This window comes from Coenobita brevimanus, chromosome 54 (genome assembly GCF_032717465.1).
Source record: "Coenobita brevimanus isolate Jiangsu-jjx chromosome 54, ASM3271746v2, whole genome shotgun sequence".
NCBI classification, from domain to species: domain Eukaryota; kingdom Metazoa; phylum Arthropoda; class Malacostraca; order Decapoda; family Coenobitidae; genus Coenobita; species Coenobita brevimanus.
The window spans coordinates 7,427,666-7,435,649 of NC_137007.1; positions in this window are offsets into that span (position 1 = coordinate 7,427,666).

Here is a 7,984-nt window from a genome sequence, read left to right on the forward strand (position 1 = left end):
TTAAGGCCTTGTGTATGTGGTTGGCTTACTCTGTTCTGATATATCCTTCAGTACCTGCCACGCTGATTATAATGCACATCATCTTACACAACCAAATACAGACAGAAGGAAGTGGCAGATCTGGAAAAATATTCGAAGGACGAGTGTTGGGAGTGCACATTCAAGGGAGAGGGGAGGAGGGTTGAGATTAGGGGGATAGACGGGGTGAGAGGGAGAGATATGACAGGGGAGGGAAGGACTAGCGGACAGGTGAGGGAGTGGTAGACAAGATACAGGGGTCAGGGAGTAAGAAAGTGACACCTGTCTGGAGGATGGAAAGGAAGAGGGAAGGGGAGACTGCAGGGGGAGAGAGGTGAGAGAGCAGGGGGAGGAAAGGGGCAGGGGAGAGGGCAGGGGGTAGAGGAGGGAGGGGGGTTGGGGAGGGGGAGGGGGAGGGAGTGCTGGAGAGGTGGGGGGGGAAAGCTAGAGAGGGAGGGAAGTAGATGAGTGACAGCAAGCGATTCAGATTAGGAATTTTGCATTTCATTTATGCAATGGTTATAATTTAATGCCATATACATAAAAGAAAGAATAAAATAATCACTAACTACAAATAATGAGATTTACAAAAGTATCTTATAACAGAGAGAGAGAGAGAGAGAGAGAGAGAGAGTAGGTGAGGGTGTGGAAGAGCAAGGGAGAGGTGAGGGTGATGGAGAGCTAGAGAGAAGGGGGTGAGGGGAGGGAGGTGCACAGACAGAAGGGGGGATAAGGGATGAGAAATAGGGGGAGGGAGACCTAGAGAAAGAGGGGGGGGTTGGAGTAGGAGGTAGGGGTTGGGGTGAGGCGGTGCAGGAGACAAGGACTGAGACATAAGGTGGTGAGGAAGTGAGTGCCATCTGGACAGCCGGCAGGGTCAGGGGGTCAGGGAGTGCCAGGCCAGGATTAGGAGGCAGAGCAAAGGAGAGGGGAGGGGGAGGGGACAGCAGGGGAGAAGCGAATGGGGAGAGGGAGGGGATATCAGGGGAGAAGAGAGAGGGGAGGGGGTTGTGGGGAGAAGGGAGGGGGAAGGACTCAAACCTATACTATACCTGTCTGCCACCACTATATTTTCTTTCCTCGTCTGTGCCTATCTCTGACCTACCCTCTTCCTAACCCACTATGACTTTATCCTGTTAGGGGTTGGTAGGCAGGGAGGAAAGAGGAGTGACAGGCTGCAGGGAAGGGGAAGGGAGAGGAGAGGAGGGGAAGGAAGGGTATGGTAGGCAAGGATGAAATGGAGAGGGAGAAGCAGGGTAAGATGGTGCAAGGGAGGGGAAGGAGGGAGAGACTGGCAGACTAGGAGCAGGAGAAAGGGTAGGGGTTGGCACACGAAGAGGGGAGGGGAAGGGGGAGGGGAGGGGAAGGGGGAGGGGAGGGGTAGGGGAGGGGAGGGGGAGGGAAGGGAAGGGAGAGGGGGCGCGGTGACCCCTGACCTACACCAACAACTACATCAGGTGGCCGGCATCTGCACTGTGTACACTTCCGCTACTGTTTATTTGTTACTACTGTTTATTTATTATTAATGTTTACACCACAACACTTCTTACTGTATGATTACGTTACTGATGTACTACGATAATGTATTACCTCGCTGGTTAAACCGAATGTGAAGTAATGTTTGTATATCATAGTAATAGTTCTAATGTCCTGTAGGGCAATGAGAACACCCAGCAAAAACTTGGTACAGCCTAGTCGGTTTGTTTTTATCTGACGGAACTGGACCACTCCCACAGCCCGAATACTAAGTCAAGGTTGCATGAAATTCGCTGTGCCTACGTCATGAGGTAGGAGTGAGAGTCTCTGGTTAATAGTAGAGTCGCCCCTACAGACTACGCATGGCCACTAGATCTTCGTCAGGTTAGGACAAGTGCGCTATAAGAGTTGTCTAACTTTGGTAGGGCAGGATGAGGTAAGTGAATGTATAATAAGCACTGTGCACCGTGAGAGGTGGTGGTGGGCAGAAAATTCTCTTCATTTTAATAACGCAACATAAATCTCTGAAGAGCGGGTCTAATGAAACACTAACTTCTGATTACCGCCAGACGATTTTAAAAACCCACCCAAAGCATGCACCCGACCCCAGAGAGCAACTCCTTACCTACTGTACAACAATATCTGCTTACTGTATTGTCAACTGGTTGTAAACAAAATGTAAACTAAAATTTCTTAAATACAATAACGTGCCTTGGTTCATACGTGTATGTATGTAAAGTCTGTTGTCAGTTTGTTTATCCGTGGCCTCAAAGTTTCCTGGGTATAGAATCAACGATGTACATTACAAACAATGGTACCTACTCTTAAAAAATTCTCTCTCTCTCTCTCTCTCTCTCTCTCTCTCTCTCTCTCTCTCACAAGGTTAACGAGATGTGACGCTGAGTTCACCCACACTATTGTTATGACGCACGGTAAGGCACGACCACAGAATAATTAAGTATATATTTTTACGCAGATATGCTTCTCCTTACCAGCCCTAGTATGTGGAAACTTTGCAATAAAATTGGATGCCACGCTATAAGAGAGAGAGAGAGAGACAGACAGACAGACAGAGACAGAGACAGACAGACAGACAGACAGACAGAGTGTTGGTCCAAAACATAAGGCAACATCGTGACGAGTTTTCTTAGGTAAAATTATCAGACATTGGCCGTATTCTGGTCGGTTGAGGAATCTCCCTAACACCTTTTCCTAAGCGATTTATTTGGTTTATTACACCTGATTGCCCTCTTCTGTGTTACATATATCCATCCCCATATACATATGGTACCAAAAGATATTAACCACCCATATCCATAAATAAATCGCAAAGGAATAGGTGTTAGGAGGCTTCTTTAACAGACAAGAATACGAACCATAGGGTACCGTCGATATTGGGGTTAATGTGATTTTAAGACGCGGCGCGCGACTCTAAGGTTGTTATTATCGTGCCCTGGCAACCTACTATTCAAAAGTGCGTCTGATTTCGTGTATAATATGAGACGCATGTGATTCGTGTATAATATGTTCGTCCATAATAATATTCGTCTATAATATATTCGTGCATAATAATATAATTCACGTATAATATGATACGAAATCAGACGCACTTTTGAATGGTATGTTGCCAGGGTACGATAATGACAACCTCAGAGTCGTGCGCCGCTACTATAGTATTCTGTCGCTGTCTTTACCTGTGGAGTCAAGATTTAAGAGAAAAACAACAAGTTCATTTAATTCTTGTTTTTCTTGTGAACTAGAACATTAACGCCAATAAGGACGACAGTGTACAAAAGTTCGGATAAAGGCCAAGTATGTCTGACCTCACACTGACACTCCACAGAGGGTCACCAAAACACACACTAACAATCAAGCAGTAACCCCTAATTATCTTTCTCACCTTAAATTGGCCCCTTCGTCTTTCTTCCATCCACAGCAACATGTGACCCTAAATACTTAAAACACTCTGCCTCCTCAAGCAACTCACCATTCTAAACTATATTCATCCTCCTACCATCTACCAGCCTCCTACACTTCAACACTTTACTCTTATTCTCATTTACTCTTAATTTCCTCCTTTCACACACCCTTCCAAACTCCTTCGTACATGCTAAATAATCTCACTGCTATCAATACGGCTTTATATATCACAATCTTCATAATTCATTCCTACCATATTATCCAGCTTTACCAGGCATTTATTTCCTGTGTCATTAAGTCTTTGTGTAAGCTAATTGTATATTCCTTAATTTTCATAACATCCTACTTCTTTTAATCTTCCAATTCTATTTCATTTTCTCACTTCCTTGCCTTCTTTTTCCCTCATTCTGCACTAATTATTGCTAGTAAAACAACCATCATTCATTTTACTTAAATTTTCTTTATCCTTCACCTACCAACCTATCCTAGTCTTCCTCTCTACGTATTCATCGTCTTCCAGCCACCTTTGTCAATTTTTCATGACCCCCTCCCTACTTTTCCACTCCTGTTCTCAATATCCCCATACCAGTCCATTTTTCTTCCCCCCTTCTTAACCTGTCCTCTCTCTCTCTCTCTCTCTCTCTCTCTCCCCCTTGCCCAAATTTAGCCTTTTCTCCCTTTCCTGTCCCTCCCTCGATACGTATGTCAGTACCAACAAATAATTCATTTCCATTCATCCTCAGATTTTACCAACCAATTATTCCTACTGACTTTTCTTTTTTATTCACCAGCTTCTCTTCAACCTTTTCTAAAAATTATCTTCAAATCTTACTATACAAACCTAACCTCCTACTATCCTTCCTTCCCCTCCGTCTCACCCTTAACTATTCCAGTCCTTCCTTGTCTCAGTCTTGCATCTCATACCTCGTAGATATGCATACTAAACCCATTACTCCTTCCCCCTAGCCACCCACACCCCCAACCACACTCACCCTTCACCTTTCACACCCTCTTTTCTTGCTCCTTTAACCACCCAGTGCGACATACCTTGCTAAGATGAATAATGTGTCCAAATAGCAAGACATTAAATAGACATACATAACATACATACATACATACATATATGGTATAGAATTTATTTATTTAGTTATTCATATATTTCACACACATGTTACAGACTGTTTGATACCTACGCTGCTACAGGCATTCCCTCGTGAAAACAATCGTCTGAATAAACACAAAATACGACGTCATCCTACTTAACCACGTTCCAGGCTTTTATTTTTTTTATTTTCTCTCTCTCTCTCTCAATTTTCTTCTCCTTCCCAAGCATCTCACTTTCCTTCTTCATTCTCTTATTTTTTCCCGTCTTTGCTGCCTACATTTTCCTTCCTTCTACCTTCCTCCCTTACTATAATTAAGGTACCGGTACATTTCTCTCATTCTCTGTTCTCCCTCACCCCTCACCTTTCCTTCCATACTTTTTCCTCACCTCTCATTTTCTTTTCTCTCATCCCTGTTTCATTCCTACTGCTGTTATATATTTGGTCTTGCCCTCTCTTTCTGTCAGTTTCCTGTCTTTATCCTTTCCTCATTGTCGCCTCCCTCCCTCCTTCCCTCCCTCTATCCATCCATCCACCCTTTCCTCACCTCTCACTTCCATCCCTCCTTCCATCCACCCAATTCTTTTCACGCCTCTTACTTCTCTCCCTCCCTTCATGATTTCCACCTCTCTCTCTCTCTCTCTCTCTCTCTCTCTCTCTCATATACTTCCTCCCTCGATCAGTTTCTCACTTCAAACTCTCTTCCTATCTTCCCTTCCCTTTCTTCCTCATTTCTCCCCTCTAATCATCTCCCCTACACCTCTCCCTTTCCTTCTTTCCTTCCTCCCTTTCCCTCTCTCCTCTCTCATTTTTCCTCTTTTCCCTTCCTTTCCTCACCTCTCCCTTACCTTGCAATCCCACAACTTGTTTCTTTCCTCGCTTTCATCTCTCACTTTCCCATGCTCACTTTCCCTCCTCGCTCTCTCCCTTATCACTTTCCTTCCATCATACCGACACCTCTAATTTTTTTGCTCCATGCCCTTCCCCTCCTTTCCTCACCTCTCCCCTCACATCTCCGACCCTCAAATCTCAAATTCCTTCCTTCCTTCTTCCCTCCCTGTCTCTTTCCATCCTCCTTCCAGCAATTCCTCACCACTCACTTTCCATCCTCCTTCCATCATTTCCTCACCACTCACTCTCTTTCCGCCTTTCCTTCTCTCCCTGCCCCACCTCTCCCCTCCCCTCCCATCCCTTACCGTAACCACACTTCCCTTCCATCATGATTCTGACACCTCTCACTTTCCTCTTACTCCCCCTCCCTTCCCTCCTTCGCCTCTCCCCTGTCTTCTCCCCACCTCTCACCTAACGAGCGGAAACGAGCCCCACTCCCGACCACTAACAGCCCCTTCCACAGCCCCTACTTCTACACCATGACCTCTAATTGCCTGCCAAGGAGGCTGTTAGTGGCTCCGTGTCGTGTCTACCTGGATGGGGTTGACGAGGGGTTAATTGGTTCTTCTCTCTCTCTCTCTCTCTCTCTCTAAACCTTTCCCCATTTCAACACGCTTCCTTCCTCTCCACTCACTCTTTCCCCTCTGCTGTAATCTGGCATACCTTCCATACATTCCATTCCTTCCCGCCATCCTGCCTGTCTGTTCCTCTACCTGCCCACCCAAGATCCAACGTATTCTACCGCCCTGTTCTATTTTGCTACCTATTTACCCATCATCCTGTTTTTCTACCTCTGTCTACTTCTCTCCTATTAACCCACGATCCTATTTTTTTACCTTCTAGCCTATTTCTTTACCTGTCTACCTATCATTATGCTTGTACCTCCCTGCCTACATCTTGCACTGTCTACCAATATCCTATCTGAGTTTCCTTCTACCTGTCTACTTTCCTATCTACCCTACATCCTACCTTTTCTTTATTTGCTACTACTCTACGTACCTACCTATTCCTGTCCCACTTGCTTTCCAACCCATTTTCTATCTACCCAAAAATCTACCTAACTACTTACCTTTCTGCCTGCTTGTGCACCTGCCTGTCTACTTCTCTACCTACCCATGTAAAAAGACAGACGTTTCACCTACAACACCACCTACTTTCCTACCGCTTCATACTTAAGAACGAAAATTGTATTTGGGCAGAGAAACACACCAAGCCTCTCGCAGCTCAGGAAAATTAGCCAAGCGAGGAAGGTGAGAAGAGGTGATATATACGGTGAAATTTTAATCCTGGCTACCCAATCAACTCTCACTATACTGTAGTTCTTTCACCGTAATTTGGCCCAGAGTTTCGTCCTTTTTGCTGTTTATTTTACGTAGCTCAGTGGCAGAAAAAGGCAATGTTACGACTTTACATCCTTCACACAGCACTTATTTGTGACTAGAGCAATAGTCTACTGCTTATATTGCTTCAGCTCAGCATTCAAGATGGAGAGATGGCAGATTTAGACCAAGTTAGAGTAAAAGGGGTGTAGTATTTCTCTGTTTTCTGTCTACCGCAGTTACAGTAATGCTTGCCTGTCAGCCTTCTAGCTTACGTAGGCTGTCAACCATATCTAGCTTTCTATGTGCATTAATGTTGTGTGTCAGGGCACGGATGCACAAACCAGCTTACGATTAATTCCCTGTCGTAACTACAATATATATTTGCAGGAAAAACAAGAAACATGGCAAAATTCTGGCCTCCCCCTGTCTCGTCCTTCCTGCATAAAAAATAAATTACAGTAACTTTCTCTCGTAACTAAGATGTATTTTTGGCAAGAATAATAGGTAAGGGAAAATTCCACAGCCTCCTGATCTCGTCCATCCTGCATACCAAAATAAATTACAATAACCTTTCTCTCGTAACTAAGATATATTTTTTGACAAGAATAATAGGTAAGGGTTAATTCTACATCCTCTTTGTCATTCCTGGGAAAAGAACTTAGACAGGGAATTGTCCTTAAGTTTGTGAATCCGACTTGTGCTGTGTCTACCCTCTATCTATTTCTATCTCTACTCCCTCCATGCCTGCCTCCATACTTGCCTCTCTACCTGCCTATGTACCTGAGCTAACCTGACTACATTACGGTATAACTACTACCCTTGTCCCTGGCCGTTGTCTGGTATGCTACCTCCGGACATACCTTGCTACATCTCTCTCTCTCTCTCTCTCTCTCTCTCTCTCTCTCTCTCTCTCTCTCTCTCTCTCTCTCTCTCACACACACACACACACACACACACACACACACACACACACATACACACACACACTATAACCTACATCAGATAAGAGGATACAAATAAAGATAATTACAGGTACAGCAAACATATACAACGAACTAAATAAACAATATATATATATATATATATATATATATATATATATATATATATATATATATATATATATATATATATATATATATATATATAAACCTACTAAAAGTCAAGGAAAATTTAAGAATGGCTGTGATGAGAATGACTTAAGAGGCGAGTTAACACAGGCACCAGCACACCCACCCACCACGCGGCGCCACA